The sequence below is a fragment of the Anabas testudineus genome, chromosome 4 (assembly GCF_900324465.2).
Source record: "Anabas testudineus chromosome 4, fAnaTes1.2, whole genome shotgun sequence".
Lineage (NCBI taxonomy): Eukaryota > Metazoa > Chordata > Actinopteri > Anabantiformes > Anabantidae > Anabas > Anabas testudineus.
The window spans coordinates 16,692,825-16,715,678 of record NC_046613.1 but is presented as its reverse complement, the minus strand read 5'-3'; the positions used below and the strand labels follow the sequence as shown (position 1 = coordinate 16,715,678).

The following is a 22,854-nucleotide window of genomic DNA, read 5'->3' as shown; positions in this document are numbered from 1 at the left end:
ATAATCACTAGATTAAATCCTTTTTCTGTCTTTTGTCAGTCTAAACGTCCAAACCACGTGCCATAACGAAAGAGGGGGACGATGAGGAGAAGGGGTAGAGATGATGGAGAGCGCGGTGAGATGAGGGGTGGCTGGAGAGGGAGGGCCGGACGCATGACATCATTCCCCCCAGCTTCCCTGCGCGGACAGAGCTCTGGTTTCTCCAAGTGCGCACGGCGGCTGCTGCGGAGGGAGCGACTCTTCCTGCCGTACCCAGACGCGTCCTGAGCAACCTGCGCTCTTGGGGTGGATTTAAAAAAAAAAAACACACAAAAAGAAAAACAAAACAACAAAAAAAAAAACATTATTTAACCTGGCAGAGGAGCCTGTGAACCGCTGCTCCCTGGACCTGCCGCAGGGACGCACAGATTGAACACAAACCGGGGGATTATTGGTTGTTTTAAATATGAAGATGTGAGGGTTTATAATCCGAAAAGAAAGAAAGAGGAACTCCGAGGCTGACAATAAGGTAAGCACACTTTTCTCTCTGTCTTTTCTGATGCAGCTACTTTTGCACGGTAGTTGTTCTCCTTTATTATTTTTTTTTAAACAACACATTAGATCTTAAATCAAAGACATTTTTATGTATTAAGTCCTGAAACATAAATTAGGCGTGTGGGCATTTGATGTTGGGGCGCACGCTATGTGCGTTATTCTGCCGTCTAAACACCCGCACAGAGACGCAGGCAAGTGGCCAAAGAGAAGAGAATACTGTGAAGAGGAGAGGTGCTCGATAGTTCCGGACTCAGCTGGAGACCCGACTCTGCCTCCGCGGAGCTGCTGCTGCTGCTGGTGCTGGTGGAGCACATCTAGTCTGAAACATGTCCATCATTCCGAAAGACGGTCGTAACAGGCACGACTGCCCCTTTTGAGTCCCCCAGTGATACTTATTTACAATTTGGATCTCCTAGAGAAAAGAAGCGTGGGTGGTTCTGTAGCGGAGTCCGGAACGAACAGATTCTCAAGGTGTGTGTGTGTGTGTGTGTGTGTGTGTGTGTGGGGGGGGGGGTTACGCTGCGCTGCTCAGCTTTAAAGCCTGATGTATATTTTCTGAATCACCTTTTTTTTCGGGCGGAGGTGTGTATGTTTGTGGTGGTGGTGTTGGTGGTGAAGGAGGGAGGGACGGGGTGTGTGTGTGTGTGTGGTGGGGGGGGGGGGGGGGGGGGGGGGGGATCCAGCAAGTGCATCTCCCCCCGTGTTTCATTAACCAAGTCAGCCGTGCCGTGTAGAATCCACTGATATGCCCGTTGATCCCCACACATTCAGTTCTTGTTGGCTTCGACTGGAAATGCCATTTTCGATATTTCAGTTCCCTCTTTTGCTTTCTGACCCCCCCCCCCCCACACACACCCACACACACACACACACACTCCCCTCTCTATGGTTCTCTGTCCGTATGCGTCTGTGGATGCGAACCGCTGATGTGCTGTTCAAGCCGGAGGTTTAGGCTGCACGCTGGACTTTTGAGAGTGTTGGTCTGGACTCTCTGCCTTTGCGCATCACGTTGCCAGATGCATTTAAAAGAAAATGAGCTGATTTCGACGTGCGCCACTCGAGCTCCACCGAGGTGGAGTGAACACAGCAGCGACACTGACTTTTTGTGATGCTCCTGGTGAATACTGGGAACTCTGACTCTGGTTAAACGCACTCCGTTGGATATGTTGGATATCTTTGAGGTCGTCTTTTGCTCGGAATCAGATTTGCTGCCACATAAGACTCCATTAGACTAATGTGGTGCAGCATCACATAATGATAAAGTTTGAAAAGACGCGCAGGAGCCCTGCTTGTGACTATTATTTCTAACAGAACCACACAGTTCTGCTGTTCTACTGTTCCAGGGAACTTGTGCGTTCTCCAACATGCACCGTCCCTCGTTTCGATGGCGATGAGCGCATCGCAGCGTTTGCAAAGCTCATAAAAGCCAGAGGAGAGAACAATATCTGCAGCGCCCGGGTTGTTAAAAGAAAATGGTTTTATTCATTTTTCTCTGTACCCGTGGTAACTTAGTTATAGCTTCTTTTTTTTTTTTTATGGTGCCTGGAAATGGCTTACAGGCTCGCAGCGCAATGTAATGTAATCAAATTTATGATGTTGTTGTGCATTACAATTCCCAGTTATGCTCTGTCAATGAGAAATTTGGAGTGACCCCCTCCTACCCCCACCTTCTACTGACATACACGCACATACACAGAGAATAATGCCCCTGGAGCATCAGCACAAAGCAGGTAGCATCCAACTGTGAACTCATTTGAAGAAGAAGCACACACCCCTCTCGTGCAACCGGCCTCCCTGGAAATAATCCACAGTCCTTTCTAAATTATATTCAAACTTATGCCACCACAGATTTATTCTGGCAACCAATCATATGCTTCTAAAAGTTTGCCTTTTCCATATTTCATGCTCATTTTTTCAGAAGCTGTAGGAAGTTTGGCCTCTTGCAGGCAAGAGTTGTACATATGTGGAGCAAAGCCACATAGGAATGATGCAATATATGTACTGCATGAGTTGTGTACACAAAACACACACAGAAGTGTACACTCCTTGCATTTGCAATGTTACATCTTCTTTTTATGTACAATAGCACTCGTGCATTTACGTTACTATTTATAAGCTGTTGATATTTTAGTTTAATTTACAGGCGTGATCCATCCCGCAGCACTGATTTGTCAGTTCTCCTCTTGGTGTTAAGATCAGAGCGACAGGATTGAGTCACTCGCCCTCTCTTTGCTGTCTTAAGAGGCATGCCTGTTCAAGGATAGCCAATACTGGAGTTCTTCCCTCAAATTTAATGAGCTGGACACATTTTATGAAGCATCTCCTCACTCAGTGTTTTTTTCACGAAGCAATCAGAAAGCCGTGTTAGACATGCACGGAAGCCGCACACTCTAAAAAGTGCACACACACTGTTGGTTCTTCAAAAAGCTGGATGCTGCCCTGAGGACCATAAGGTTAATCACAAATTAAAGGATTTCTATATGAAATTATATAAAATACACAATAAAAACATACATCTCAAATGATAAACCTTCCATTATGAAGCCAGTTTAATTTTTAGAGTGCAGAGCGCCGTAGGTCACCTTCTAGAGGGGGCCGTTGGTAATGGAGATGAGTCTGGTTAGCATTTCATTCTGTACATTTCTTAACCTGGCATCAATCAACCAGCCTCTCTTTTATGTATGAGATGCGTGATTGGATGGCAAGCTCAAGCATTCATAGTTTTCTCCTGCAAAAATGCACTTCAATCACTCTAACCTGTCACCAGCTGGACAGTGAAGAGAGAGCGGTGTGAGAGAGTCGCCCCTGTTAAAATATGGGCTGCACTTAGTGCAAATGCAAATACTAATGAACTATAAGTCAGGTTCTGCCCGGTCATTACAAGCCAACTGGCATACCTGTGTAGCTCTGCCTTTAAAGAAGTCAAAATGGAAATAAATGTGGATACCTGGCGTGTAAAGCAAGAAGAAACACTAGGGAGAGAGAAGAAATATTCAATCATAAGCACACTGTATGGACAGCTTCGCCCATGTGCACTGCCGCAGTCTAATTACCAGGAGAGTGCTTGGTAGTTGTTACGTCCACATAAATAGTGGGCATTTTTTTTCTTTCTTATGTTTTACACCTGCTTGTAGACGAAATCCCAGGATCCCATCTCATCCTGTCCTCATCTCCACCTCAGTTACATGAAAAAGCATAAACATAAATTGTTTTCAATCCATGTATCTGATCAGGAGAAATTAAGGCAGTAAATGATTTACAGTTATAACCTAAACTCCAGTACTGCAGAAATATTGGAGAGGGAGTAATCATTAAACGAGAGGTAGGATAATGCATATATGCCACATTGTACTGTAAGTCTTCATACATCCATTTATGAGTGTTGGAATAACAAGAAACAAGAAAGAAACTGGTTTCAAATGGCTTAGATATAAGCTCTTTAAAGGAAGTCTTGACTGCCAGAATGAGGGCAAAAAATGCACTGTTCATAAGTTTTCCATGGACACTTTGACCTGGTTTGAGCCCACCATGGAGCTTGACACTTTAATGGCTTTGATGTGTACACATTTTCCTGGTACACGTCAATATGTCAGGAAAGGAGAAGAGGAGCAGTGCTGGGGTAATGTAAGAGAGAGAAGATCGCTCACTCGGCCTCAGTGCCCCTCTGTCTCGCTGCAAATATCTTAAGCCTTATTTTGAACGTAAACCAATGTTAATTCATATTTGCCAGTCCTAATGCCAACCAAAACAATGTGAAATATGCTGAAGCTATATTTCCTTCTTATGAGGTGTTATTGTGTTGTTTTCATAATCACAAAGGTGTGTGCATAATGGAGGGAAAAAACTGTAACCTCGTCATGGCTCATTTTCACCGGTGAGGAGGACACATCATAATCACTGAGGGAGTCTTAGTTCAGGTTAAAGCAGTATGATAAATGTTCAAAGGCTCTTTGCTCAGGGATAATTGCAGTGGTAATGTGTGTGTTTAGCAAACCTGAGTATATTCACCAACAATTAATGTATTCAGATTTAGTCTAAAATACACCGTTAGCAGAGGAAAGGAGGAAACTGTGAGTCAACCAGTTAAATACATTCTCAATTTCGGTGTTCAGCATGGCCCAATATTTCGAATTCTGTGTCCCATAATGCTTTGGGAGCTTTAAAACAGGACGTATAATGTTGCACTGAAGTTTTTTACCCGTAGGGGACCAACCTTAGCCTGTTGGCAGTTTCTGTTTGAGCGTATCTATTGGTGTAAAAAGAAATATAACGGGATCACTGTGACACCGAAAGGAAAGCCAAACGTGATTATTCTCAAGCAAGTTTGAGTGTTGGAAAGATTTCTGATGGACATCAGAAATTGTAAGTCACATTGTCTCTAAAAATACATGTCTAATGTCTGTAGGTACAGATTTGCGTAAGTTAAACTTCAAGAAAGAGTAGGAAATTTGAGCAAATTGCAGCAATTGGTGGCTAAGGGTTTAAAAGTAGCAAGTTTAATTGCTTTTCAGCTCATGCAGTATCTTTCCCTCACATGTCACCTCCAATCCCAAAGCCTCTCAATTTGAAAACGTCTGGTTTACAATAATTGTGACTGAAGATATTTTTCAGCGTGTATAGGCCTTGAGCTGTTATTGTACGTCCAAAGATTGTGGAAAACCAAGGATATAAATGAATGATGGCTTTGATCTCTACTATAGCTGCACCCATTGGAAAAATCCATACTTTCCATTGAATGCTTGTAACTGTTAGTGTGTAAAAAAAAAAAAAAAAAGAAAGCAGAAACAACATGACATGACAATTACAGCAATTACAATAAATGGTTTGATGATTAAGTGGTTTAGAGACAATGTAGTTTGTTTGGGCCTGTTGAAATTAACCTTTAAATGTATTTTACCCTAATATTGAAAAATTAAGAATAATTTCCAGGATGCAAAACCCCGAAGCATTAACTCAGTTAAAGAATAAAGGGAAATTGTTTATTTCTTCTCTTTATTTAGCATTGGACCCCAGCAGATCCAAATCACTAACAAGCTGTCTGTGGTTGCCAGCTTGGCAGGATGTTTTCCGGAAAGCAGACAATTAGGAAACCTCTCAGTGGATGAGACAGATGTAAATCTCCTCAGGGAGAGAAGCTTGCAGAGGTTTATTTGCCATTGTAGCCACCACCCGCCCCCAAGGATTGTAACTCTTGAAGGTCACGATAGCATTTCACCTCCCCCTTTTTCTTGCCCATGACAACTCCAGTGGGTATTGCCGGATGTTTCCCGCCATGCTGGTGAGCGGGGGCTGATGATAGTGGGGGTCTGTGAGGATGATGCATCGTGACAACGGCAGGAATAACAAAACGCTGTCTCGCCTGTTTACTGCTAGTCTGCATCATAGTCAAAAGCATCATAAAGAATGAATGATTCATACGCTGTTTTGAATAGTTATGTATGTTTAATTCATAACTGTACTGCTGGGTGTTGGCCATGGTTATCATCATGTGGTGTGGTGGATTGTCGATGGGAGTGGGTGGATGGTTGAAGGTGCAGGCAGGGAGGAGGATGAAGGTGGGAGGGTGTCAGGCTGGAGCAGGAGAGAATTAAGACAGAGAGAGGAGAGCATTGGTGGTGGCCTTGTAACTTTCATCTGCAGGCCCTAATAAAACCCTCACAGGCCAGCATTGATTTCTCCCAGAATAATCCATTTAGACTGAGTGTGCCTGGCCATGTGGGGCGTCTTCAATTATTTATGGCAGAATGCTGCGCAAGCTTCCGTTGGGATGCAACAATGTGCCCTGGGAAACGTGGGAAACCTGTGAACTGCAGATTGCAGGACAGCAAGTGAGAAACTGTGGGTGGGTAAGGAGAAATGGCAGAAGGAAGGCGAGGACTAGCTGGAGAGAGATTGGAGGTGAGACAGAGGAAGTTAGGAACAAAAATGAGGTAACAGAGATGGCGATGAGATGGATAGCGTGGAGGGGAAGCAATGAGAATGGTGGGAAGCGCAGACTGCAGAGATTCATGAAAGAATGAGAAGCTTAGGAAGACAAAACTGAAACGGAACAGATCAGAGAGGAATTTATAAAATAATGCAAAGACTAAACTTGAAGATAAGGCAGTAATGGAGAGAGGACATGGAGTGGGAGACTGATGAAAGGGAGCACAGAGAGAAGGAGGAAGAGAGAACGAAAAGGTGGCATTAAGGAACAAGTTGTAGGGGCATGGAGGAGCAATAGTGATGAAATAATAATGAGGGAAAGAGAGAGAAGGCAAAAAATTAGCAGATGAAAGAAAATTGAGAAGCAATACTTTGGGAGATAAGGCTAAAAGACAGGATTAGAGTGAAGAAGATCGTAAAAATAGGCTAGATTGGGTGAGGAAGCAATGAGAAGAAAGAAGGTAGAATTATAAATGATGCAGGGAGGTGATATGACTGGAAATAAGGTAAGGATAGATGGACAGGAAGAGGGAGGAGGACGGGACCTTTTTAAAGCAAGTCATGAACATCTATTGATCATGGCAGCGTTACGGTTGCTACTGTGTTAAGTGGAGACATGTCGGCTTGACTGCCTTTACAGACAATCATTATTTCAGCTACACACTGGGTGTTTTCCGTGACAGAGTTTTGTGTTGTCTAGTGAGGCATGTTCGAAAAAGTTTTCCCTTCATTCAGTCCCACTTTCTGTGAAGTTTATACACTGAGCAATAAAGCGTATAAATTATGTAACTCCACCTGTTTCAAGATGTCAGAGGGAACATGATTACTATAGCAGGAGGATTTCATCCCACTGGCAAATTTCTTTCCGGATGTATCATGATTTCTTTGTAGCATGCTGAAACCGTACCGTCGGAGCTAAGTATCACGAACTCCTCTCTGTTTGCCTGGTCTTTATTTTGCTCTTAGCAGCTCACAAATAAATCCAGAGAGATTTGTCTTACCTGATTCCCCCAGCATTCACCCTCAAACTCTCCTCCTATTGCTGTAATTCCCCTATTTGGCTTTCCACCCATCGCTTGCTGCTGAATCCGGATATCAGATCTGTTAGAATACACCTGGAATTGAAATTTCCATCTCTACGGTTGAGTGATTATGTCTGGCATATACTGTACCTTTAATTCACAAGGGCTCTAACCCCTGTGACCTCTCTGAAGAGTCTGCTAAAATATAACAGGCCTTTTAAGTCGAATTTCACCAGTTTAGATGTGAGTTTCCCCCATCATGACATTTTTCAAGTACCTTTCTAATTTGTTTTGTCTTTTGTATTAATTGTCTACTTTAGAAAGCTCACCTCATTTATCTTTATTCTACCTCACATTAATTCTACAGACATTTAATATATTAAAACACTAATTCTTTAAGACAAACAGAGATTTGCAACAGTGAACAAAAGTAGAAACATTTCTCTTCTCCTTTCAAAGCCCTGAAAGGAATCGAGCTGTTAATCCACCTTTACCTCAGCATGCATGGAGTAAGAAAAAGGGGAAAAAGGACGTTGCATTGGCCTCTGTCGAGGGGCTGTGTAATCAGATGGGCTAAACGGTGTAGAGACATCGCTATTAGCTAACGATAGCATATCAGCAGGTTTCTGTTTAATTAGTAGGACCTCATTTCCCACTACTTGCCGTTCTGTGAAGCAGCCACCAAGGATTTACTGTTTGTCCACAGGCATTGATTATAGGATTCTAGTAATTGTTTTGCCTTCGCTACATTAACAAACCTGTGTTTTCTTTAGAGCATTGCTCAATAGCAGCTTTAATGGCAGGACCCCAGTCAAAGTGAATACTAACAGGGTTTTTGCTATGATTACAATAGAGGTGTGTGCATAGATATTCAAATCTTCTTGATCTAGATGGGTGAAGAGCAGAGGGTATCCCATCTGCAGCTGGCATTGTTTCAATATGAGACCACTTTCGTTCTGTATGTTAACCAGAGATATGGTTTAGGGAGGAAAATTGCTAAAATTTGCCACAAAATCACCTTATTTGAACTTTATGGATCAATGTTTTCTGTTTTTCTCTTATTTATTAATGTAAGAAACTAATCCTACTGTCTTACTCTTTTATATATTCTCCAATTAAAACTCTACGCAACGACTACATTTTCACTCAACAGTGTCCATCAATAGGGTAAATGCTGGAAGGGGGAACCTTCATGCTGGCTACCACTATGACAGCAAACTTAAGGTCCTTTACGGCTGCCTTGTGTTGTTGATTTTTACCTTTTCTGCTGTCTGTCAGTTTTACGCCGTTAGCTCAAACCAGTCAGTGAGGCAAGGACAGGATCCTGAGGGGCAGGAGGAATGAGGTCTACTTAAAGGTAATTTATTTCTGCTGTCGCTTTGTTGGGTGAAGAGGAAGTGACAAATGCGAGCTGGTTGTTTATGAGGCCTGGCTAAGTGCTGGCTGGGTTGCTTTCCTCTGAGGTAGCCGGCTCTCTGTTTAATTCATGTCCTTGGGAGGTGCATTGTTGCGTATTGTGTGGCAGGCCAGGTAATGAGAAGTGAACCTACCTGCTTCTTATTCTCCATCTGCCTCCTTTGCACTTTCTTCCCACCTTTTGCCCCTGTCCGCTTATGTTTCTTTCCTCAGTCTCTGTCTTTTGTACAACTCTGAGGAGTCAGAAAAGAAAGAAATCCACACATTTTCTTAAGGTTTCCTGCAGCTTGCCCTGCTTGTCTGGAGTGAAGATACAGCAAAGAGCCCTACGTCCCATCACTTCCTGCAAAATGAATCCATCAAACCTTTAACAAACGTCAAATAGTGCTGCCAATTTTTCAAAATTGGCCCATTCATCACTTTGATTCATGTTCCCAGAGATGGAAGTTTTCTTCGCATGGCATCCTTTTCCCTCTTTTCCATACATTTAGAGTCAGTTATCGAGTGAGGCTAGGCCATTGTTTTCAGTCTTCAGTGTTTGAAAAGTAAAGCAGTTCAGCGCAGCACCAGTGACCAGACGGTGAGCTCTAAAACACTTGGAAGGACAGACAGCGGAAGGACAGGGTGAGCTGAGAAGTCAACCTCTCTGCCACCTCAGCTCAACTGCATGCTCTGCCTCCTCCTCCTCCTCCTGTGTACCTTTGTAAAGTGCTGTTTTAATTGACACTTAGAAAAAAAGAGCTCTCTCGTTATCTGGCTGCCTGCTTCTGTTTCATGTCAATTGAATTGATTTTTTTCCCTCCTGTTCCTTGTCCATCATTTCTCTTCTTTGTGCTTTTGTGCCTCGTGAGGTGTTTCTTGCTCTTCTCGGTATTTCTCTTTTACTCAAGCTCTCTCTGCCTCTCCTCTTTCAGCTCAACAGCATCACATTCCCCACTGATTGTTTCTCCCTTTCTCTGTCCTCATTGTCTAGTTATTTACATCTCCTTGTTATCTCGCCCTCTCCCGGCTTGTCTCCCCTCACATGCTCTCGCGTCAGCTCTGACTTCTAAAGTTTTATGTTTGTTTTGTGAAATCTGAACTGAACATGTGAACTAAAGTATATGGATATAGTTTGGTAAACAAAACAGTGAGTTCATTAAAAGGCTGGTAAACTATTCCACAAATGAATAAAACTTGCAGACATTTGTACATACTGATAAATATGAATAAAAGAAACATGATCATAGTAATAAAGCCTTAAATCGTTATTTTGCTAACCCTAACCCTAATGTATTTTGCAATAAGATGTAAGTAATCATAATAGTTTGTCATAATAAGGTTTAAACACATCCTGACACCATCTAGCATGTATGCATTGTAATAATCGTCATACATTTTGTAAAAGTTAATAAATTACTTTAAACTGAGCACCAGGTAGTACCAGGTAGTAAATCATCATGGCCAGCTGTGAAACTCCTGACGTTCGCCAACTCGTCCTTTATTACTGAGCTATCTGTACATCCATCTCGCACCACGGAGGTACAGCCAGCTCGGCAGTGTAATGCATTCCCCTAACATCCTCTGCTCGGCCGTGCTTGAAGAGTTTTGTTTGACTGACATTCCTTGTATCCTAGGTTCAAGCCCTCCAGCTCTGAAAATTAAAGTGTTAGATTTTCAAATAGGTCTGTTAAGATAAGCACGGGAAACATATCCTTCTGCCTTAACACTCCGTGTTGTCATCCATTACAGTGTGGTCACGAGCAGGTGAATCTCGTTCATGACTGCAGGCGTACTTCGTCCTGCGACAGGAGACAAGACTGACAGGTGACAGACAGATGGGAAGCAGACTGTAGAAAATGGTTTTCAGTAAAAAACTGTTAACAACCGCGACTGTAGATCACTTTGAGTAAGTGTGGAACAGGTGTTTGTCAGGTGGATTTTTCGCGCATGTTTGAGTGCCACAAAATGTCACAGAGCTTGATTAGTATACGTGATGTCATGACATCTTTATGGCTGTTATTACACAACAACAGATACCACTCTGTTTCAAAATAAAGCCAATTCTTTTTCACACAGTAGCTTATTGTTGCATTAATGACTGATGCTACCATAATTCTACTTATACAGCACCTTTTAAAAATAGCTTCACAGTCTGTCATGGGATCCTATATACTGTCCCGGAGTCAAACACCAGTCCCGCTTAACACAAGCACCTGTCATGTATTTTTTATAGTTCTGTGAGCCCTGCTCTTTTTCTTTCATTCCCTTCTTCTCCTCCTCCCCTCGCAGCCTGCCCTGTCACTCCGAGACACGGCTTTAACCTCTGGTGCAGTTTTTCACCGACAGCCTTTGTTTTCATCCATTGTTCTTAAAAGCGATTATAACCACCAGGGCCATTAAATATTTAGCTCAGGATGCTGCTTTCACTGGCTTCACAGGAACACACGCCGCAGATGTTCAAAGGGTCTTTCTCTGCAGCGGGGATGAGCGCGGATATTCTGAGGGACATTTTCTCAATCCAAAAAAAAAAAACTAAAGAAGCTGCTGTTTTGACAGGAGGGCGTGTGCAGGGCATGTTTTTGTGTGTTTGCGTGCTTGTGGACAGAGCATACTGTATGTGCGATGTGAGTGTTAACACAGTTCAGGTAAAGCTAAGATATTATCCAACCGACTGGATTTCCAAATATTATTTCAACTTTGCTTCAATCTTGGCTCGTATTCGCTATCACATTGGCCGAGATTGTTTGTTTAAGGACTCCCTAAAATAGAAAGAAATTTCAGGTTGAAAGGTTGCAACTGAAAGGCTGATATATCATCATGTTCTTGCAGCCCAACAGAGCTTTGTTGTCTCAGCTGTTATCGTTCAGAAGGATTTGAACTGAGCGAGCAGCCAGGGGTTCAGTATCTGGCTCAAGGATGTTTTGGCTGCTCTAAAAATGAAATGCGATGTGACAGTTATGAGACTTCCAACCGCAAGTCCACCCTGCTAGTTTATACTCTTACTTACTCTTTTACGGCAAGAGATTTAAGAAATGCTTACTTCTGCCAGATAGCGTGTTTCCTGTTACATCTTAAAATATGGTGCTGCCTGCCTACATCAGCGCCTCACCTTCTTCAGACGCACTAATCGACTGGCTATATGTGTTTCCTCCCATAGTCCAAAGGCATTCAGGTTGGTTGAAAGGGGAGCTTTGTTTGTGTGTCTGTTTAGCAGTCTGTACAGGTGTGACATGTGTCTGCCTAAGTGCCTCCAACCAGACGTTTAGATAATGGATGGATTGTAGCGTGGAGGGATAGAGGAAATACAGTTTGACGGGAAACGAGAGGATAGAAATGTTCTCACGGCTCTTGCCCAAATGTCTTACTGGGTATAAAATCAATATGTTAAAGTAGTTTGACGTGCTTTTCAGACATTTTCCTACTGATCCATGATAAGGTCATAACCCTAACTGAACTACATACACAAATACACAAATTTCCCCTTCTTAGTGGTTGTTGTGGTGGAGACAGACGTTCGATCAGTCTAAGTCTCTCTGGCTTGGAGTGCCCATTCCCCAGTGGTGTCACTTCCTGCTTATGGATAAGATTTCCTGCGAGAAATTACCTGCAGCAAATTGAACACACATGGCAAATTTTTTAAAAATAAAATACAGAAATAAACACAAAGCAGACAAAGGTGTAGCTTAAAGGCTGAACTGTACAGGAACCTGTTGCAGCTAAGAGCCATTTGTCAGACTGTGAAGAGCAAATTCACAGTTACTGCATACCCAAGTGAGGTATGTTAATAGACGGAGTCCTTGGTTTTAATGGCTATCTAGTGGTGGATATTGAGAACAAAGTGACAAGCCATGATATGTACCTGTATGGGGCAGCCAGGTAACCTTCTTTTGATTTCTCTCTCTCTCTCTCAGTCTCTGCCTAATGGCTGATAATGAAGAGGGCATCTTTACAGGGATGACATGTGCATGTCCTCCACTGGACACACACACACACACACACACAAAGGCTGGGCTGACTGCCCTTCAGAATATTAGGCTTGGCATTAATCTTTAAATGACTGTTGCTTCTTCCTCAAGACTTTCAATCCATTAGTGACCACGTCTCGAGATGGAGAGAGATTGCAAGAGAGACAAAGACGGTGAGGATGCAGGCGGTGTCTCTGACTGTGTGTGTGTGTGTGTGTGTGTGTGTGTGTGTGTGTGTGTGTGTGTGTGTGTGTGTGTGTGTGTGTGACTGCGGGTGGGGTGAGACTGTGGAGAGAGTGCAGCGGAATGGATGATGTCAATGATAATGGAGTATGTGAGAGAGAGACAGAGGAAGGTTGAGGAAACACGGACATACTCCAGAGAGACAGAAAGGCAGACCAAGGCAGGACACAAGTCATTTTAAAATCCTGTGCACGTTTGCTCCTCCATGGACAATACAGGTTACAAAGCATCCCCCTCCCAATAAAAAGACACTGGCTTACTCTTCTGTGAGTTATGGTTCTTACTCTACTAACTATGAGCTGTGTGGTTGCAGCCACTTCTCATTTTCGCCGTCCTTATTTTTTAGTAATTTCCTTCGTTTTTGTCCTGTTTACTCTCTTTCTCTTGTCCCCTTCTACATTCCCCCCCTACCTCCTCCCTTAATTTCAACTCACTCTACTCCTCCCTCCTTCCCTCTCCTCGACCATCCTCATTCTTCTCCCACCCCGTCATCTTCCTCCCTCTGCTACTCCAGCGGTGAGCTATAGTGACTCTGACATCATTACCCTTGTTGTGACAGGTTTCATTTGTACCCTGTGGACCTATACATCAGTCTGACTGATAGTCCGGGGCCGAGGGCCAGTGGAACCCCCACCCAGGCTAGGACAGAGTAGCAGACAAAATTGTCTTTAAATCCACTCCGGCTTGTGTACCTTTTCCATTTTTCCATTACTCGTTCTGATGTGTCACACTTAATGCAAGATCAAAACATGCCCCAAACGTCGCCTTTCTCAAAGCCACAATTTGCAGCCGTTTCTTATAAATAAATATCCACTGTGGCTGGAAGAGAAACTGTAGAGGACACATGAAAAAGTAGCACTCGCACCGTTTGATTGACAGGTGATCTAGTGGTTTATGGCAAAAAAACAATCAGTGCGTAGGACCAAGGATAGATGCAAGCTATTATATGTGGCATTTACTCTTACATTCTTAGGAGTTTTTCATGATAGGTTTTTTTGGAAGTGATAACTTACTTATTTCTATTGAATGTGTCATGAAAAGAAACTTAGTTTTAACAAGTTCCTTTAATTCTATGGTGACTCTTGAAATGTCATCATATTGATTTGTATTGTTACAAAAGCAGTTTCAAGGTTGATCAATCAATCCATTTCTCTGAACCACCCCAGAGGTGTAGATTTCCTCTGCAACTGCAGCCTCTTTTCAACTCAGTCAATAGAGCGCAACTGTATAAATGTCCCAGATTATGTATGTACACTATGTACTTTATAGTATGATTTTAATTGCAAACACAGTGTTTTATGCCCCATTATTCTAAATAATGTGTTGAATTTATTTTCTTTTGTAGATGTACTAGCAGTTCTAAGTCAACTGTTTTATAGCTGGTAGTCTTGACAAGACCTTTGAGTCTTTTAATTATACGATATCCGCTCCCTTCAGTTTAGCTTTACTGTCCTGCAAGAAGACATTTGTTTTTGCATTATAGTAGCATTAAAACAACTCAATGAGACTATTAAATATGAAATCTATAATAAAAAGGTGAGTTTTTAATTTAAGGCTTAATAATAGGTCTGACTAAATAGGCTGCTCTTAAAACTACACGGCATTGAATATTACAGAAATTAAAAGTGAAGTAGCACAAGTTACAAGTAGCTGTAGTCAAAGTAAGATAACCAGACAACTGTATTATTTTACACTGATTATATAACAACTAACATTGATAACACAACATAGAATTATCTTTTTTTTTTAATAGAACATGAAAACAAAATTATTTTCTATATAAATATAACTATAACTATATTCTACTGATCAGTAAGACTGGTTAGTAGTGCTGAAGGACAGGAGGTCTTACAGTCAACCATATCCATCTGGGCAAGGTCATAAATCCAGCCAATAGATCAGCAATACCTTCAGACTGCTCACAGCCATTGATCTGTGGTCATAATAATGTGCGGCTTATGAGCTTGCCGGTATTGTTTGTGGTCAGACAAAAATGAGTCCACTTGATTGTAGAGCTTTTAATGGCCAAACTACCCTGTTCCTTCACTATGGAACAGATTCATAGTGTATTCATCCAGCAGTGCAGACTAGAAAGCTTGAAAAAAGGACCATCATGGAAGAATCTGAAGAGCTCTTCATTTTACAGGCGCCTGGGCCCTCGTCAGTTGTAAAATGGAAGTATTTAAGGGCTGGAATTGTGGAGAGTTTTGAACATAAAACTCAGTGGCATACGCAAGCTAAAATCCCGCGTCACAGTACTGTTGTCATGATGTATCATTATTGGATTTTTCAAATTTCTTGTTTTATTTTTCTCCTTTACAAATAATTACTATTTCTGTCAATAGTGAACATACCTATCACAGTGCAGCTTCACTTCAGGTCACAATTATGTTCAACTATAGGTTCCTGGGAGTTCAGTAATGGATTACCTGGTAATGGGTTTTGGATAGGTGCAGTCATTTTATTTGATTTGATTTTTATTTCTGGTGACTGTGTGTGCTCTTAGTATAGTCTAGCTTGCAGTTGGCTTATGAGGGGCATTTATAAATAAAGGTTAGCTGTCTCACTCTCTGGTCCAAACCCCTCCGTTCACCGCGGAGGTTGGCCAAAGGATGGAGTTGAGCTCAGACATTTTTCATCTGCTCTCCTCTGGAATATAGCCCCATGATGATGATGATGATGTGTGTGTTCATGTGCATGTTTGTACTCGTGTGCCAGCACCTGCGTATCCAGTACTTGTGAATGTCCACGCGTTTTTATGTGAGCACAAACACATCTGTGTCTCTTCTTGTGTGCATGTGCTGAAGAAACGGACTGACCACACAGAAGGCACATTAATCATCTTGTTCTTTCCCCCCCTCTGCCTCATGTAGTGTGAGTTGAATCCTGATGGATGGCTCGTCTCTCTGTCTGGATTGCAATAGAAAGGCTGTAACCTATCAACAGGTCAGAGACTCCTTGGGGAATCCCTAGTTTATCCTACAGCTCATACATCTCTGCACACTTAATGTGGATGCACTGTCCCTGTCTTAAAGTTGCAATGAGGGATCACAGTCATGATTTCTCACTGCAATCATATCATATGTCAGTTTGTCAATATACTGCACATTCATGCCACCATTTACCACCCCTGCCTGTCTGTGAACCATTTATTTTATAATACACACAAGTGATCGTTTATATAGAAGCTGTTGTACAAGTGAAAATAGATTTCTCTGGATTGAGTTCAGTGTTGTTTAGGATAAATTGGTGAGTGTATGACACCTGGACTATCTGATGCAGCTTTGGTTCGAAGCTGTTGAGTTGAAATAACTAATATACAATAGGTGCATTTTAAGTAACTGTAATTTGAAGGAGATAAAGATGGATACAGATTTATGGCACATGCTGAAGGTGCCCTTTGGCATCAATATTAAACTCTCTGGGAAAGATGGCTGCTGTGTGTCATGCCTGTCATCATATATTCTCAGTTGCAGTTAGAAATGTGGTTTGGTTCAGTTTAGCTGCAGCTGGGCTGGGGTTTGGCACACAACAAAACTGGGTTAAGTGAAAAGACAGTAAAATAAATAAAGTGAAAAGATAAAATATGTACTTTCTGGAATGGTCTTTGTTACAACATAATTTCTTGCGTTAAACTCAAACTTGTGTCCTGCATGTTGTTAACCCATCCAACAACTTCATCCTTCCCCCTACTGAAAATAAACATATTTACAATGTAAATGTGCAAAAAACTTAAGCAGGCTTGCTGTTTTAGGAACATTGGCAATAATGGAGGTTTTAAAGCCCAATATAAAAGTTACCATCCGACACTTTCCACACATTTAAAAAACTGTTTTGGTATGCGGGCACAGTGCAATAAGTCTGCCCACAATCCCTCATGAGAAACTAACCCAGATAACACATTTTGTCACATTTACCCCGTATTTTGTATTTATGTCAAAATTTATTTCTACAAGAACCTAAAGCAAGAAGAAATATACCCCCTCTATGATTTGTTGTAGTTTAAAAAGAAAATTGTTTAAGGACAGATGTGTATACTATATATATATTCACATATAATAGATATAGTATAATATAGTATAATAGCAAAGCATAATGGGAGTTAGAGTTGTGTTGAAGGCATTTGTGGCCAAAATGGTGCTGTGGTCAAAAGACGTTTCTCTGATTGTACAAAAGTCAGCTAATATTTGGAGAATCTCCTTCAGTTTACAGTGTTAGAATATGTTCTGTGTTTTCCAGGCGCTCTCTTCTGTGTCTCTACCAAATTACCCAAGTGAGAAGCAGTGAGGAGTGAATTAAAGAGAAAATAGAGAGCAGCTAGGTTGGCTTTCTGGCCCGACCAACACTCCTGTTTGACCTTTCTTTGGAATATTTGAAGCACCTGTTGCTGCTTGTTGTCTGATGATTAATAATGCACAGACAGCATTAGCTCACCTCTCACCTGGACCTAAGAGCAGGACAGACCGTGAGTGGGAAGGGGGGGGCACTGTCTTTGTATTTTTAAGTGGTTTGAAAGATACGTTGAGAGAAAAAAAAACTGTGGAAAAAAAAGCTAAGTGGTATTGCAGAGGCAAAAGAAGAGGCTAGTAATTCAAGAAAAACATGGAAGGCAAAGGGACAGGAAAGTCAGAAAGGACGTGATTGTAAACCTACTGTAACCTAGTGTTTTATTCCCTGTATAGCTGCATCCTGCCTCCTTTTGTGTCTCAGTAACTCAGTGTTGTCATTCACCTAACCTTGGTGGCAAAGTGGAAGGTTTCTTGGCGCCTGCCAGTTGTTCTTGGCATGGCAACACAAGGGAATAAACCTCGGTGCTTTCATGATGAGGCGCTTAGCAGATGTCTGATGAACAGCTCGACGAAACTTCGATCTCCCAAGGACACGGTACCTTAGGGATATGTGACGAGATGTGCATGCTTATGTGTGAATTTGAGGAATCAGACTTGACTGAAATATCAAATAAGAATCTTTGTTTACAGTTATTTGGCTGTGTGGCCTTGGTGCAGAGAGAGAAAAACACAGAACTTACAGTAAAGAAGTATACAATGCAATCACATTCACATCAGGACAGATAACTTGCAATGGTTTTAAGAATAAAACAAAAAAATCACAAAGGACAGTATTTTATGTCATCATACATGTCTGTAGTTGACTATTACCCCCAAAAGAACATCAGAGCAGTTTTGTGCATGAAAGCTCTGGAAAAAAAAACCTTCACGTACCACATGCATTTTTTTCAGTTAACTAGAAAAATCAGTTTGCAACAAAAGAATAAGAAGATGAGTGACGGTTTTAAAAGCTTTGTGTATTCTATGTATGTGCATCCCTAAACTTGGTTCATCCATGAGCTCTCCCTCGTCCCACGTCTAAATCACTGTGTGTATTTGCACAACACTGACGCTGATATTATAACCTTACTACAACCACATGGGGAAGTCTATTATTTACAGTAAATTGTGTCCTGTCTTCATTGTATATGTAAATGGTTGTTGACAGACGCTTGTGTCAATCTTAACTGACAGAACTGATGTTGATAGTATGGGTCAATGTGTCCTGAGAGCGAAAGGGAGGAAAAACCATCTAGATTTCCAGGTACATATGAAGAATTTTGCTTAGTGGCATATTTTAGTCCCTTCACTGCCAAGGTGGATGGACTGAGAGCTGAAACCGGCTTTGAATTGGTTCCAGCAATAACTGCAGACTATTGCTGAATATAGGTTTAAAAACAAAAGGGCAACAAAACTTTGATTTTGCCAACTAAATAATCCTAAATTGAACATTTTGGTATTTAAAATGTAAAAGTTCTTCTAATGGTTATCATTTAAGGGTGAGACACATCCTAATGCACTTACTTCCCCAAACTACCCATTAAACCCTAATGATCAGTGTAAAAGTCTTATAGCCTGTTGTTGCAGACTATTTTGTTACAAAATGGTCATATTATAAAAATCAATTGTATTGATTACTGCAGTTTCCAAATTACAGAATGCCAAGAGAATCTAGATATCTGATATCGTTACCTTCCCATGTGCAAAAATGATTTTCTTCCAAAATGTCTAAATAATTTTTCCCAAGAACACAGTGAAGTACAGCATATAAGAATATATATTTGAAGCTGAAAGAAACATCTGAACCTGTATCACAATCTATAACTGCTCTATTAAGTCATAATTTCTGAAACAGCCACTGAAGGAAACATTTTTCAAGTTGTTTGTTTTACATTTTGGAGTGTTTAGCAAGTTCCTCGCTCAGGTTAAATACCTTGTTCCTCTATTGATCCCTTTCCTGTTTCTCTGTCATCGGCGTGACCAGCGTATTAATTTGATTGAAATATTGTGACTGATATCAGGGGTTAGAAACAGAGGTTAACAGCTATTGGGATAAAGCCTCGTTTTCTTCCAGCAGGCCTCTCCATAAGAATCACACCAGCATTTCAGGTAGGAGGTGGTTTACAAAATGCTTAATGGGCTTCTTATACAGGCATTTCCAGTGTGACTCAGAATGCAAATTGGTCAGGCTCTCAAACCTATCTGAAATCAGCTAAATGACAGGGGCACACAGACGCATTCATACGCACACCCACACCTTGCTCTCGCTCAAGGTCGGGTAATATTTGCAAATAGTAAGCTAAAAGCACAGCATCACTTACAGCCATAAAGTATTCTGCGATAACATCACATTTAGCGCTAAATGAAACACAAATGTAGCTTCGTATTTAGGCTGTGTATTTATTTATTTATTTATTTATTTATTATGAGAGCCTGTCTTCTTTCCATGATATTAAGAAATACTGCAGCGTGGCCATGAAACTTACACTGCTGATAAACTCTTTGCGGATGGCTTTTTATCTGTTGGCATTTGATGTACGACATCTTTGTATGGGCAACGGTCGAATGCAATCACGGGCCCTTTCATTGCATGCACCCCCCCCTCAGATTGCTTGCAAGTTCTCGGGGGAGACCATCCTTCAGAAAATATTGACTGTCGGACAGTGAGCGCCTCTGTGTGTATTAGAAAGGCTGCTTTAGAGCGAAATTGCAAATGCATTAGTGTGTGTCTGTGTGTGTGTTGTGCCTGTCTGTCTCCTTGTACTCATGGAGAAATAGGGGGAGAGGGCCACCCAGAGGGCAAAGGTTTTTCCCCCTGTGCAAGGGAGAAGGGAAATTCCATTTTCCTCAACATTTGCTCCCAAATGCACCCGCTTTCCCATCTCTGTGTTTTCCTTTGCTGTTGATGGCCTGCACTCACACATACAGTATGTGTGGAGCTCATAAGCTTTCACCTGCTGCATTCACATCTTTCAGCAAGGCTGCCCACTACCAATCAGCAGGGTTTTCCTTTCCTTTTAACAAGTAAAAAGCCACACTTTTAACAAGCTTTTATCATTGTCTACATGTACTTTTCATCATGTTAGGAAATGCTGCAGGTTTTTTATAATATATGCCGTGATAGTGTGAAGAAAATGGGTGCACCCATTGTTTCTCAAATGGCAAATTGCATTTTTTTTATCACTTATATTCAGGACTTTGGAATGAAGATGTCCTAATTGTTTGATTACTTCAAAATGCGGAGACAAAAATGCTCCTGCAGCCACAAATGTGTGCCCACAGCAGGTAAATGCCTACATGCTTAATAGTTCAGGGGATAGTTATGAGCCGACACAACTGCTAATGTTCCGCCATCAACAACATGTGCTCTCTAATTGTCCTTGAGCCAAACTGTAAACCTGCTCTCCACTGTAAATTTATCCGATCAAGAAAACTAGCGAATTGCTAACGGCTTTGGCACGACTATGGCTAAAAGGTAAATACAGCTGAACCGGAGTGAAAAGACAGTTTGCAGTTTCCGAGATGAAGCCTCAGACAGCTGGTGTGCAAGTTCATCTTACAACGACACAGTCACTAGCTTACACACATTAATTCCCACGTGTGCTGTGCAGCTTTTTGCTTGAATGACAGTAATTATCACTTCACTCTTGACACGTAGACACCAACACTCTTGACGTCTTTGTTTAAAGCAAAGTGAGAACCATGCCTTGATCGCCCACACACACGTAATTCTAGTCGGATGGCTTGTCTGGCTTCTTTTGTGTGTGTCTGTGTGTGTATAATCTTGACATTAATGAGAGGGAATCTTTGGGAGTTCCCTAATGAATTTCAGTTGACAATATTCACCTTTTGGGATCATTTGCACTTCTTGTGAGGCACGTTTCAGTTCTGTTTTGACCTAATTATACAACATTTGTCCCCCAAAATCATATTTCTAGAAATCCCCAGTTGTGAAACTATACTTAACCACAAATTCCAAGCCAGATATCAGTTCCATTCATCTGGTGTCTCTGGAGGAAGGTTAGATGAAGGCTGGGCAGTAGAGCAAGGTCACACCTCAGGATGCTGCATTTGAGCATGGGCTAAAAACATGTCTTTGCCCTGTGCAGAGAGGTATAGTATGTCATGTAGTGAAGCTCCCTCGCTCAAATGATGAGAGTATGTCACGGGGAAAATATCAAGGTCTTGCCCTTTTTGACCATATCCCTCTGCTCTAGGTAACAGCCCCCAGGGTAGATAATAATGGAGTAATCCTCTTATATGTTGCTGCTTCCCTCAACCTCACAGATCATTTTTCTTCTGCTTTAGTGTGTCATTCCATACTGAGCTGGGACAGTGGCGAATGTTTTCCCATTTGAGATTTGTGCACAGTTTAGCTCGGTTCAGATTACATTGAAGAGAAATGCTACTGAAATGCAAAGGTACAGAACAATTTCCAATGATAAGACAGACGTGTACTGTATTCATATCACTAAGACTCTTCCCTCCTACTAAAACAACTTAATACTCAGAGGAGACAATTTTAGTCCTCTTAATGTAAAGATGATGCCAAACAGAGAAACTAAGGGCTGTTTCTCAAATGATGATATTTTGGTAAATTTGTTGTTGATAACACTTAATCACAAAATTGCAGCGAGCGCAGACATGCACTCAGTCGTTTACAATACCCTGCAAAGCTGCACACGTTGGCACATACATATTGGCGCCTCCATCCAGGCGTGTTGGACATGGTGTGTGAAAGGTGCCCTGCTGTGTGGTTGGTGACAAAGACTATTTCTGTACTCGCTCTCAGACAGAGAGACAAGCAGGATGTGAAGGAGATGAACTCTCATCACACTGTGCTAAATAGCACCAAGGGGCACAAACCACACCTAACATTAGCATGTGCCTTTCTAAAGCTGTCATGCCTTTGGGCCACCAGTCTGCAGCTACTGAAAGGTCATATGAGACCCACAAACACGTGCAAATCTTAGTAGCTGGCTGTAGTTGCATAAGATTTTTGTTTTATCACTTTTATGTGAAAATGCACAAGAATTTTTTCATTTTTTATTCAGGGAAGGTTGATTTACTATAGATAGTTGCATGTGTGTACCTAAACACAGTACACTGTAATGCAAGTGTTTGCATTTCATTTAAAGGTTTGATGTTTTTTTTACTAATTATTAGAAGAACTGTGCTCCAGAATTTAGCATGGTGTTGAGAGGTGCTGTGAAACGGGTCTGTATCTCATCCCAGTTTATCGAGGTCAGCTGGATTTATTTGTTATCATTATTGACAAATGATAAAGGTGACTTAAAGGGTTGGGCAGAGTGTAGCACAACACATTGGAGCAGGGAGCAGGAAGGCTCATTCGACTGCTAAACTGATTTAATAAAACCTACATGTAATATATTCATTCCAGCTGCTACTATTAGTACTTACTTGTTGAACCTAAAAGTG

The 22,854-nt window shown here is 41.6% G+C and overlaps 1 protein-coding gene across 1 annotated transcript in view; it reads left to right on the top strand.

Moving 5' to 3' along the window:
* The first annotated feature begins 249 nt into the window (after positions 1-249).
* ptprsa (protein tyrosine phosphatase receptor type Sa) overlaps positions 250-22,854 on the top strand; it is a 194,313-nt gene continuing 171,708 nt past the window's right edge. The window contains exon 1 of the mRNA XM_026344822.1: positions 250-508. The gene's annotated coding sequence lies outside the window, so the exon portion shown is untranslated. The remainder of the gene's footprint in view (positions 509-22,854) is intronic.